This window comes from Meriones unguiculatus, chromosome 5, assembly GCF_030254825.1.
Source record: "Meriones unguiculatus strain TT.TT164.6M chromosome 5, Bangor_MerUng_6.1, whole genome shotgun sequence".
Lineage (NCBI taxonomy): Eukaryota > Metazoa > Chordata > Mammalia > Rodentia > Muridae > Meriones > Meriones unguiculatus.
In genome coordinates, this window is record NC_083353.1 from 89,210,660 (window position 1) to 89,222,608 (window position 11,949).

The following is an 11,949-nucleotide window of genomic DNA, read 5'->3' on the forward strand; positions in this document are numbered from 1 at the left end:
TTGGCCGATTCCTCTCTCTGAGGCTGACTACCGAGGCCCAGCTATCAAAGTAGTGAAGTCCAGCAATCAAAAGTGTCCTTTCGGCTGCCCTAATAAACATGCCCAATCAAAATGAGACACCTCAGCCTAACACACGGTTTCCCATTTTACCTTTATAAACCTCCATTTGCCTATGGGCCATGTCTGTCTCCTCTCTATCCAGAGGCAGTCCTTTGTCGAGCCCACCCCCAAGAATCCCTTCCCCTCTCCCTTGTTCCCTTCCCCTTCTCTTTCACCCTCTATCTCCTATCTTTTTCTCTGTCCTTTGTCCTTTATGCTGAGAACTTGGTCTTGGGGTGTCTTATGCCAATACCAGTCCTTCATACCATGGTCTGTTGTGTGGGATCCCTGTTGGGATAAGTAGATGTGTGAGTTTTATCTCTCCAAGAAAAGTTCTGCTACACAACGATGGGTAGCAGAAAATGGCCTTAAATGTCTGATCTTCCTAGTTCTGTCTTCCAAGTGATGAGATTACAGGCCTGCACACTACTCTCAGTTTTATGTGGTGCTGAGAAATCCAACCCAGGGCTGCGTATATGCCGAGTAAACACTCTATATACTGAGCTTCATCAGTGGCCTCTTTCTTATCTTTGAGGCAGGATCCACAGATGTAGCAGAAGCTGCCCTGGAACTCACACTGAACTCCTGCCTCTGCCTCCCGAATGGAAGCTATTAGGGATGTGTACTGCCAGGCATGGCTCAAAATCACTGGCTGTTTTTGAAGAGGCACTGAATCCTATGCTATTCAGCTATCGAAGAACAGGATGAGGGCAAGGGACCATAAGTTGTATTTATCATGTTAAAGCCAAGCACAGGACACATTAATATTCTCCAAGTTAGAAAAGCAGTCCAACAGAACAAAGCATGTACCACGTTTCCATACTAGATAGTTCAAGTGAAAGATAATGTGATTATAAAGAGAAAGCTCTTAATCACCTGGAAAAGAATGTCCTCAGTGAAACTTATTGCTGATTCCTGGACATCAGTAATAGAAATGAAATCACATATGGAGCTGAAAAAAATCGCACTGTGCGGTCTGAAGGAAGTTGAACTTGTATTTCTCTCAGATGGTACAGCAAAAGCATCTATCAAGGCGCATGTGGCCTTATGACAAAGTGTCAACTTTAAAATGCCCTTTATCATTGACTATATTTGCAGCTTTTCTCTGAGGTCTACACAGAGCATTTTTCTGTATAAGCTCCCGAGGAAGATTAAGCTAGAGAATACAGTGAGACACACTCGTGATTAGAATTGTCTGCAGCAGCTAAATTGTTCCCAAAACAGTGCCTTACTTCGGCCATTTGAGTCAGACTCTGTCTACAGTAAACTGGATGCCCAACCCTTTCAGATGGTGAAAAGAGGGCAAGACTGCAGCCACAGAGGTAGACTGAAAACAACATGCCTCTTAATTTTTTTTTTCTCTCTTCAAAATACAAATTGAATTAATCTAACACAGTTGGAGCAAATAACTGTTATGTACTCAATTTAAGTCTTACAGCCTCACTGGGAAAAGGTTTTGTGTTCCCAGTCTGGGACACATGGCTTTCATTAGTTTATCAGGACCCTGGTTTTTCCTTTGCACATTTAAATGGAGCCAATTTGATCACGTGTGATGGCCTCAGATGCCCTTATCTCTCCTGATGTATTCAGAAGCCACACACTCCTGCTTTGAAATTTATCTAAACACAGAAAGGCTATTTGATACAACGAGTCACACCAAATGCCTTTTTTTTTTTAACTGAAGAGCAAGTAACTTTGCTAGAACAGTCATACTATAAAGAAACACGGCTTTAAAAAGAACATTTATCTTGGAACTTTAAAAAAAGGTTACCATTACAAAAGTTTACTGCTATAAAGCCCAGTCATTCAAAGATTTATAGGCTATAAGTGTCGCCACCTATTTGACAGACTAGAAAGCTAGTTAAGACTCTTCACGTCACCCTACTGCCAAGATGGAATATGAACACTGCCTTACTGATTTTCCCAGCACCGTTTTCTCTCTTGCGTTGCTGAGTCTAAAATCCGGGGCTCTGAGCATGCTAGGCAAGTGCTCTATTGAGCTGTATCCTCTGCCCTGATTCTCCAGCCACCGCCAACTCTAGGCCACAGCTCACCTCTTTTCTCCCCAGCTCTTCTTTCATCTGGCAGAATTCTGCCCCGGGATTTAAACTTGGCTAAATTAGCAGGATCAGAGCTAGCTGTTTAAGCTCTATGCCCGCGGGTGCCTGGCATTCCAGTCACATAAGGCCCCTTCTGCTCTCTTGAAATGACTGAATTGATGGGATGGGCTCAGTCAGGTGCAACCGAGAAAGGCGAAGAACAATTCCCGGGCCCCATCCATTGTTTGCTCCCCCACAGACACAGTTGGCTGTTGGGAGCACCAGCTGGAAGATGGATGCTGGTATTTCCAGAAAGACAGGAGATCTGTGATGGAGCTCCATGCTGTGGCAGAGGCATAATTATTTCCAATAACTGTCTAGGCTACTTGGTGAGTTTCAAAGCCAGGGGCCTTCTTACTGCAGCCAAATATTTAGGGCTGATCTGGGAGGGTTTTTTTTTTTTTCTTTTTAATTTACTGCTCATGTCAGACTGCATGGCTGAAAACTCTGCTCTGCTAAAGGATTATTCAGCAAGACAGAAAGGAGTATTTTCTTCTTGTTTCTTATCAATGTATCAGCAGTAGCATTTGTGGTCGTTTACACACCTCTGCTACCAAAGCAGAAAAATCTTTTTATAAACAACACTGAAGGAGAAAGCGTCCGACAAGCTGGTAGGTCTGTTTGGAGCTTTTTCTGGAGACATAGCCAGGCTCTTGGACTGTAAATGTTGGGACAGTAAGGAGAGGGGTCTTCTAGAGCAATGTGGCAGCGTTTGCCCACCCCCCCAAGCCTATGGCTCACTAGCTGTCGCAGACCTGGTGTCCACCTCTATGGGTAACGTTAGGGCTTTAGGGTTGGTGGGGGTGAAGGAAATCTTGCGGGGGAGGCACCTGGCAAGCTCAGGACGCTTGCAGCGGTTGCATAGAGCCGCTGCTGGCATCCCCAGGTGGGAGGCTCACGCTGTAGAGAGGAATGGTACTCTAAGCCAGGGGTCCAGACTGATGACGTTGAAACCCCTCCCCTGACCGTTGTCACCCGCTCCCCTCAGACCGCCATCTAACCCGGGGCCTCAAACATGCGAGGTAAGCCTTCTAGCACAGAGCTACATCCCGCCCTCAACTCGCTAGAGGTTCCATACATCAGCAAGATCAGGCAGCAGTTTGTCATTTGAACCTTACAGTAGCCAGCTACAGCAGAAACTCTGGTCACCTCCCTCTTGCAGAGGAGGAAACTGAGGTGTGGAGGCTAAGCCACTTGTTCAAAACACACATTTAATAAGCAACAGGGTTAGGTTTGGGAGCGGGTTGTATTACGCAAGGCGGCCATGTGACACAGGAACCAGTGTTCCTTCACACACACAAGCATTTGCTGTCTGCACTGAGGCCCTCATCGAAGGTAAGCCCAAGCCCACACAATACTTCTACCTCTAGAACTCTAAGCTGAGTCAACTTTTCTTTATACACTACCCAGCCTCTGGTATTTTGCTATAGTAACAGTGAACTGACTAAAAATGAGTGCAAAAGCTACGGGGTGTAAACATTTCACACCTGTAGCTGAGTAATTCTCAGTGCAGCTGAAGGTGAGTTGATATCATTGAGATTAGCTCTATCATTTCCAGTTATACCATCAGGCATCAGGAGTTTGGTCCTTCAGTTCTGGTGAACACATCCTGTTTAAAACTTATTTTTTGTTGTTTTTCATGTAAAAATATTAATAAATATATACAGCCTGATAATTATCTCAAAATGAATTCCCACATGGCATCACTTTTTTTTTCCTCACTTTTTCTCCACTGCAGTTCTTTTTCTGTTGCTTGCTCTGGCAAAAAAAAAAAAAAAAAAAAAAGCAACTTAAGAGAGAAAGGGTTTTCTTCCTGGCTCAGGGCTCAGATACATTCCATTACGTGAGGAAACTAGTTACATCACATTCACAACAAAGAAACAGAGAACAGTCCCGGTGTACAGCCTGTGCTCTCCTTTTCATTCAGCCTGGAACCCTTTCAATGAAATGGTGTTACTCACATTTAGGGTGGATTTTCCCACCTCAATTAACGTAATTTAGAAAATTCCTCACAGAAAGGCCATTGGCCAACCTCCCCAGGTGATTCTAGAGCCTTCCAGGCTGACAACTGAAAGCAACCATTCTATTCTTCCTCTCCTTCCAGGGTGACCAACCATAAACACTGGGGCTGGGCAGCTCTTTGGCATAAGGTGTCCAATGTACTGTGGACTTTTCTGAGAGCCCTGCCCTATACCCACTAGACCCCACTGGCATTGTTTCCAAATAGTGACAGCCAACAAATTTCTCGGACAACAACAAATGTCCCTTGGGGGTGGAATTATCCCTAGTACAAAACCGCTACAGCACTCTGTAGTGATGTTAGGTGTCCTTTCTCCATGGCCATATGACCATCCTTTAGCATAATCATTTAACTCTTCCTCGTAGAAGGAATGCTTTATCAAATAACTTAAACTATTACACAAACTCTAATCATAGCCCTCCAAAATGGCCTCCTAAGGCAGAGTGACCATATAATTTACTGTCCATACTGGAGGCACAGATATTAATCAGGACTGACCTGGGCAAGTCAGCAAGATCAACCTACTTCTGAGGACCCTCTGCTGTGAGCAAACATTATCCTAACAGCCAGGCACAATTAGGGCTCTCTTCCCACTGCTTTAATTGTATATGAAGTGGCAGGAGACAGTGAAAAGCAGTGCATTCCCCAGGGGCAAAGTAACACAGACCCAAATAAATAGCTCAAGGCTTAAGAGCCGCACAATGGAGGTCTGGTTTGGCCCTGGAAAGGGGTGCACTCGCCAAATAATCTCCACCAAGACCAACTTAAGTAACTTGCACCACATTAGAACAAGGTATTGATTTAAAATAAATGCCTTCCAAGATTTAACCATACATGCAGAAACGATCATGGTCATCCCTGATGAGAGGGTTTGGGACATGTTATGGCTATTTAATTGGTGTGTCTGCACCTTTCCTTCTTGGGTCTCACTGAAGGTAGCACACCTCTTACCAAGTTCACCTGCACTACATCTTGACTACATAAGCAGCGATACCGACCACGTTCAGAGGCTGCTGGGGTTTTCCTTATACACACGAGAAACTAGATTGCTAATGTATTTGCGGCAATACAAATAGCCTAGCTCAACTTGCATTATTCAGGACATCAAAGAACACAGGAATCAGCTATCTTCATTAGACCCTGTACTCTGCTCGTGTACCCACTCGTGACCTCAGCGTGTAATTCTCTTCCCTCAGCAACTGTATTCATGTGGCAGGCCGCGTGGTCTGCATGGTTCCCTATTCCAGAAGTCATTTAATACAGGAGCTTCCTTCAGAGAGAAGTCAACCAGACTGATTTTTTTTTCCTGGAAAACTTTACAAAGAAAGCTTGCAGTTTGGTGGACTAAAAGTTCAACAACCACGTGACCCCTTTTGTTGAGCCGATGTCAAGGTGGTTATGGTGGAAAGAGATCACACGGGTAAGGCAGGAAGGCAGATTCAGTGGCCACCTTCCTCTGGAACTGACCCAAGCCCTATAAATACTATGTCAATCTCTTCCTAAGCTGGTGCCCCTATGACCGGAGTCCTTCACTTCTCCACATGGCCACACTGGGAACCAGGCTTCTGGTCCATGAAACTTCAGAGGACATACTCAAACCATGCCCGTCTAAGCCTGCAATAGCCATACTATTCATCCTATCCAGTTTTCTTACCATGCAAAAAAGAACCCAGTCGACAGGACAGAAAAGGAGGGCTTTTAAAAAGTGAGAAGAAACCAGTCCTTGAAGTTGTTGTTTGGCTCTAAGCAAAACACTCCCCCCTGCCTGTTAGTGATGCAAAGCAACACACAGGAGAAGACGCGGTGGTTTGGAGGTGTCTGTGAAGCATCCCAAGTCCACTCAAAACCGTGTTTGCCATGTATGAAAACAGCGCTAATAGGCGCACACCCTCTGCAGCAGCGCACTTTGAGCTTCTGGCAGCGACCCACAGTGAAAGGGTGGGTTAGGCCCCAAGTGTATCCCTCACTCCCACCCCCTAAACCTGACTCAAAGGTCCACAAAGCCGCAGAACTCTTACCAACTTATCCTGGCACCAGCCTCTCATCACACAGTCTTCCAATATTGGTCGTGAACAGAAAATAGAGTTCACGAACTTCGTTTTGAAAAGCACTGTCCCGTGAGATAAGGTTTAGAAACTGATTTCATTGGGAAGGATGCAGTGGTTGTTGTTTAGTGGCATTATAATTTCAGGAAGGCAGTTTACAAAAGAAAATAAGTTTGGACTCCGAATTTACCAAGATGGCTTTTTTTTCAAGCATCCAGCAACAGAAAAAAATGCCATCTCAGGATCTTTTTTATAGCCCAGGACCCACATTAACTAGATGGGGGAATAGGAAAAGCCTTAAAGATCTAGAAATGAATTCATTACCCCCCCCCATAAAAAGTCATCTAAAGCAAAATAAAAATGGTAAGAGAAAGGAAGGGAGGGATCAAGAGAAAAGGGGGTGAGGCCGACGAAAAAAGAGAAAGTGGTCATTTGTAGTAAAAGCTCCAAGCCTTCACTTATGTGTGCAAAGATAACTATGCGATTCTAGAAAATTATCACAGATGGATATAGCAGCCGTGTATTTTTAACTGCCTTCTATGCACCCTGTTTGTATTGTCAGTTAGCCAAAATTTCCTTTCTCTCCCTCAAAGGCACTGCAAAGCCTGTATTAAATCTGTGCCATCAAATGGGCAACCGGGAGTCCTGGGTTTTGCTAGAAACAGAGGCTAGAAATGGTAACTACTTCCTAGACCCAGGAAGCTCTTCCTTCCCACACTCTTGACTGGCTGTGAAAAGTTAGCTCCTCCCACACTTTTCTAGACTCTTTAAGTTCTAGTACCTGTATGAGAGGCCCCTTAACTTAACCGTAGCTAACAGGGAAAGCTGTGACTCTGCAAACAGAGTGACATTTAGGGCAAGCACTTACAGGCCCTAAAGAATGATCTTCTGCAAACTTTGTGGACAACCACAACAACAAAAATCAAAACCCATCGTCAGTGTGTTCATTTTCCACCATTGTCTTTTTCAAATGCTTTCCGTCTGAATTAACAAATATAAGCAAACAAAGTGTTTGGTGAATACATGTGTAGCGTCCTGAGGAAATGACAGATCTCTATCCCAAGAAAGGTTTTTCTTGACCTCCTCTGGGAGATATATGCACCACTCCAAGACAAGGGTATATATGTGTGTGTGTCATTGTTGACAGAATAACCTGCTGGCTCTTTTGTAACATTGAACTTGGGAACGACAAAAACAAGAACATAAAAAAACCCCACAGAACTCTTGACTCTTGATTCTCCATCAGCTCTTACATATCAACTTATAAAATTTATGAGGGGGAAAAAGGCAAGGTAGCTATTATTGTTGATGTGTTTGTTTTTCTGCATAATCAATAATAGCACATGACTGGGGTCCTTTATAGAGAGATCCTGCTCTGCTAGGCGCTGAACACGAAATTGTTAGTAAGCCTATGGCACCGTCCTTAACCTCCCTCTAGGGTTTGCCTTACCATCTTGTATTCATGAAGCCTGCAAACTGCCTGCCGGGCTGCCTGACACAGATCTCAGCGAGTCCTTTTCAGCACGCTTATGACAGATCAAAGAGCGGCTTGCAAGGGTTAAGTAAGGGGAAGAGGCTCTTCTTCCTTTCCAGACACTGGATTTGGAAGCTCTACACATCGACTCCCTTTGGGACATGAATCAGCATGTCAGGGATTGCCCTATAATCTTGAATACATCCTCTGAGTTGGCTGGTGCGTTTCTGGGGCAAGCTCGGGCTAACCCTGAAGAATCATGCAGCCTTTTCCCTCAGAGACTGCGGCTGTCAGCACCGCGGCGGCGGCGGCGGCGGCGGCGGCGGCGGCTTCCTTTCCCAAGGGGCCACCTTGCAGACGCGGCCCTCTGGGTACCAGCAAACACATCAAGTCAACCCGCAAAGTTCAGAGGAGTTGGCTCTGGTATGTTTACAAGTCCTAGCAGATCTCAGGAATGTTCAGGATAATTATTACCGCACCCAGAAGCGCCCAGCCCAACCCTCTCACATCTGGAAGGAAGGAAGCGGCCACACAAAGGAGAGCGAGACAGACCTCCTCCTGCCGCTGAATTCTCAGACCAGGGGAAGACTGGAGCCCAGCTCTTCCCCCTTTGTAAAAGGACCCAGCTCTAATCGGGAGCATCTTTAAGAGTGCAGGATACCCTATGCAAAGGAAGACCTCTACTCCAAACGAAATAGCACTTCTCCAATTAGGGCTAAACGTGCCTCCTCCGGGTGAAGATGAAAAGTGAAATACTCCAGAAAATTGACAGGGAGTGGTTCACACGCACACAGCCGCTCCAATACAGGCGCGCCTAGGATGTGACACGCCTATTTACAAAGGGTAGCCAAGCCAAGCCCTGAGTGTCCTCGGCTAACGCCAGGGACCCCTCAGCTCCTTCCACCGCCGTCGCCTTCGGCGGGGAGGCTGGGATTTCAAAGGTCCTTCTCCCTACCTCCCACCAAAGCAAAAAAGCGCAGGGTCCCAGGCAGCGCGTTTGCAGACCCCACCAGCATCAAAGCCCCGAACCCGCCAAACTTCCTGTCACCGCACCGCCAGAGCCACCAAAGCCTGGCGCCAAGTGCCTAGGAACTCCAGTCCAGGCTGCACCAGCCCCGGAGCGGTGGGGCGGGGCTTCCCAGAGGCAGGCGATTGGGAACCTTCTCTGCGGGTCCTCAACCTGCTAAGCCGCACCGGGGGCGCACTCCGCGCTCCTGAGGTGGAACCTCGGCCTCCCTCCTCCAACGACAGCGCGCTCCGACAACCCCCGGGAAAGTCGCCTACCTACCTGCTCAGCAGCCTCCTCCCTCTGGCAAGCGGGGCTGTCGCCTTGCTACTTTATTGTCTGCGCTGCGCCCCGCGCGGGACCCGGGGAAGCCGCTCCGCGCCAGTCCCGCAACTCCACGGCGCGTGGCGCCTTCCCCAGCGGCGGCTGTCTTCCTCTCGGTCCTCCTCCTCTCGGCCCAGGCTTCGGTTCAGCGTCGGAGCCGCACAGCCCAACTCCGTGGAGGCTAGCCTGGCAGGCAGAGCCCGCAGCATCCCCCGGCCCACCGTCCTCACCAGGATCCCCCACACTCCGCGGAGGAGCCCGGAGCCGCCTTCCGAGCGCCTCCGAGTCCCTCCGTCCAGCCTCTGGTCGCTGTCAGCCCTAGCTTCTCCACCGCTCTCTCTGCGCTGCCCCCGCCCGTCGCCTCTCCGGGGGCCGGGGCGGCCCTGCCAATGAGGCTCGGCGGATGCGCTGTTCCGGCCCAGTCATTGTATCGGGAGGAGGAGGGGGAGAGGAGCAGGGAGGGGGCGCTCGGCCCCGCCGTTGCAGCTTGCCTGGCCTTCTGCGCGCGCACGGGCGGCGGGCACCGGGAACGAGCGAGTCCTAGGGTGCAGCTAGGAGGCGGGAAAGAGAGCTCTTCCCTGTATCTGCCTGACTTCGAAAAGCTGTAGGACTCTCAGTTGCGCTTTCCCAGGACCTTAGAATAAAGAGAGACGGTAGGAGATTCAAGGTGTGGGCATGAAGAGATGAGTGCATCCGAGACTCCTGCAATCTGATGGCTCTTCGTGAAAGAAGAAAGGGAGGGGGGGCAGGGGGGTGATACTGTCCCACGCTAGACATGTTTGCTATGGCGTTTAATTCACTCAGACTCGGGGTTGCTGTGTTGCGCTTCCTCTGAAGGCTCTCTGAAGAGAGATTCCCTCCAAACGCTAATAGTGACAGAGCAGAGGTCTCGGTCTGTGCAGATGCTGAGCTTAAAGCAGTGATGACTGGGAGAAAGAAAAAAGAGGACCATTCATGAAAGACCCCTCCTAAGACATTTTCTCTGTTTTGTCCATATGAATAGACAGGTAGAAAGCCAAAGCTGCAATTGCTGGGCCGGACGAAGCACGTCCTACCTAAAGTCTTTTAAATGCTCCCTGCCCTCACCCCCAACCACACACACACACACCTCATTTCTCTACATACTTTCAAGTCAGTTCATTTTTCAAAGTAAATCCATTACAAAGCGAATTATCTCCAACCACACAACTCTATAGCTCTGCGTTTTGTTGAACTGTGAGTTGACTTATCGCTTGTATTTAATGTTTCAGCAATAGAGGGTTTTGACTTTCTCCTCCTTTTTCTTCTCTTCTCACACTCTTCTGTTCCTGCTTCTTTGCCATCTCTTTCTTCTTAACAGACCACAGTCCTACAGAGTTTGAGGCGGAGAGGACCTTGGTTTTCCTGGCCCTGATATCCCTCCCCTCACTGCTGTTGATGAGAAAGGAGCAAGCAGGGAGAAGACAGACGAGATCTGAAGTGACAGACACTTGAGGTGGCTTGACATGTGATAGAGATTGTGCGTGCCTGGTGTAAGTTTTAATTAGATTTTCTTCTGGTGCTGAATGGACTGTTTGCTTTCCATTAACTAGGAAATACTGACCGAACAGCTAACATTTGTGGAGCGGTAATTACTTGCCCTTCCAGACTCAGAGCTGTGGAAGCAGATCACTTCCCTCTCACCCTCACCTCTGGGAAGATAAGGAAGCCCCCTGCAGCCAGGTCCACACCTGACACATGGTGGTAGCTCGTTCAGTCTCAACTGAGTTTGAGGTCCTCTATTTGACTGAGGAAGTACATGAGGCCCAGAGGTCAGCTGACCAGCCTGAGAAGAGGTCCCTGGGAAAAAGTGGTAACCTATCTGTAAACTTGCACACAGAACTCCTGTTCAACACTTATACCCGTGTAAAGATATCCCCTGTAGACCAATGTTTTGAGCCTTTGTTTCCTCCTAGGTGGGGATATTTTGCAGACCAGCAGCCCTTTTAGAAGATGGTTGAAAACAGGTCTCTAGGGGTGGGCCTTTGAAGGCAGTAGCCTGGATTACTTCCCCAATTCTCTGCTTCCTGGTCCATGGTGACAAGATGCTGCAGTGAACATTGCTATGGTTCCTCCCCTCCCCCGTGCCTTTCCCACCAAGACTGATCACACTCTCTGAAACTGTGAGCCAACCTAATCTTTGATCCTTCAAGTTGGTTCTATCAGGTGTTTGGTCAGAGAGGAAGGATAATGAATATGCACTCCTAGAGTTAAGGAAACAGAGAGGTTACATTAGGTCTTGTTAAAAAAAGAGACCATTTCCTTTTGACCAGTCAGTTCTCTGGATGATCATGTCATAAAATTGTGAGAGGAAATGAAAGAGGAGCAAGATCATTGAAAGATAGAAGGTGAAAAAAAAAAAAAGAAAGATAGGAGGTGTTTGTTTTCAAATATACAAACATTATGTAAATCTATGTGTCTAATTTAAAAAGGATTATAAAATAATCCAAATGAGACAACTAGATAATGAAAATAATTTTTGTGTTTCAAGAAAATAATTAACAGTTCTTGCAGGTTTTGTGAAATCAGTAAATATGCAACTCCACGCTGGGTAGCGTGGAATAAAACACTGCAATGAATGAAATAAAGACTTTTTCCACATAAAGTTGTAATTTAATAGATACGAGGCAAATACCTATAGTCAAAAAGACAACAGTGAACATCAAGAACCTGAAATACAGAATTCCCAGGTAAAAAGTCAAGGCCCCGTTAACAGCTTGATTACACAAAAAGGAACAGTTTTGGTGCAAGCCCATGTGACATTTCTTATCTCTGTTTCCAGTCCTATATTCGTATTTCACAGCAGAATGAGTGCTATGGTAAGTGTGGCACAAAAATGAGCTACCGTGTTAACAGAGACATGT

The 11,949-nt window shown here is 47.0% G+C and overlaps 1 protein-coding gene across 1 annotated transcript in view; it reads right to left on the minus strand.

Moving 5' to 3' along the window:
- The window catches only part of Frmd4b (FERM domain containing 4B), a 315,055-nt gene extending 305,648 nt beyond the window's left edge, over window positions 1-9,407 (minus strand). Inside the window, exon 1 of the mRNA XM_060383834.1 lies at window positions 9,026-9,407. The gene's annotated coding sequence lies outside the window, so the exon portion shown is untranslated. The remainder of the gene's footprint in view (window positions 1-9,025) is intronic.
- Window positions 9,408-11,949: the final 2,542 nt, after the last annotated feature.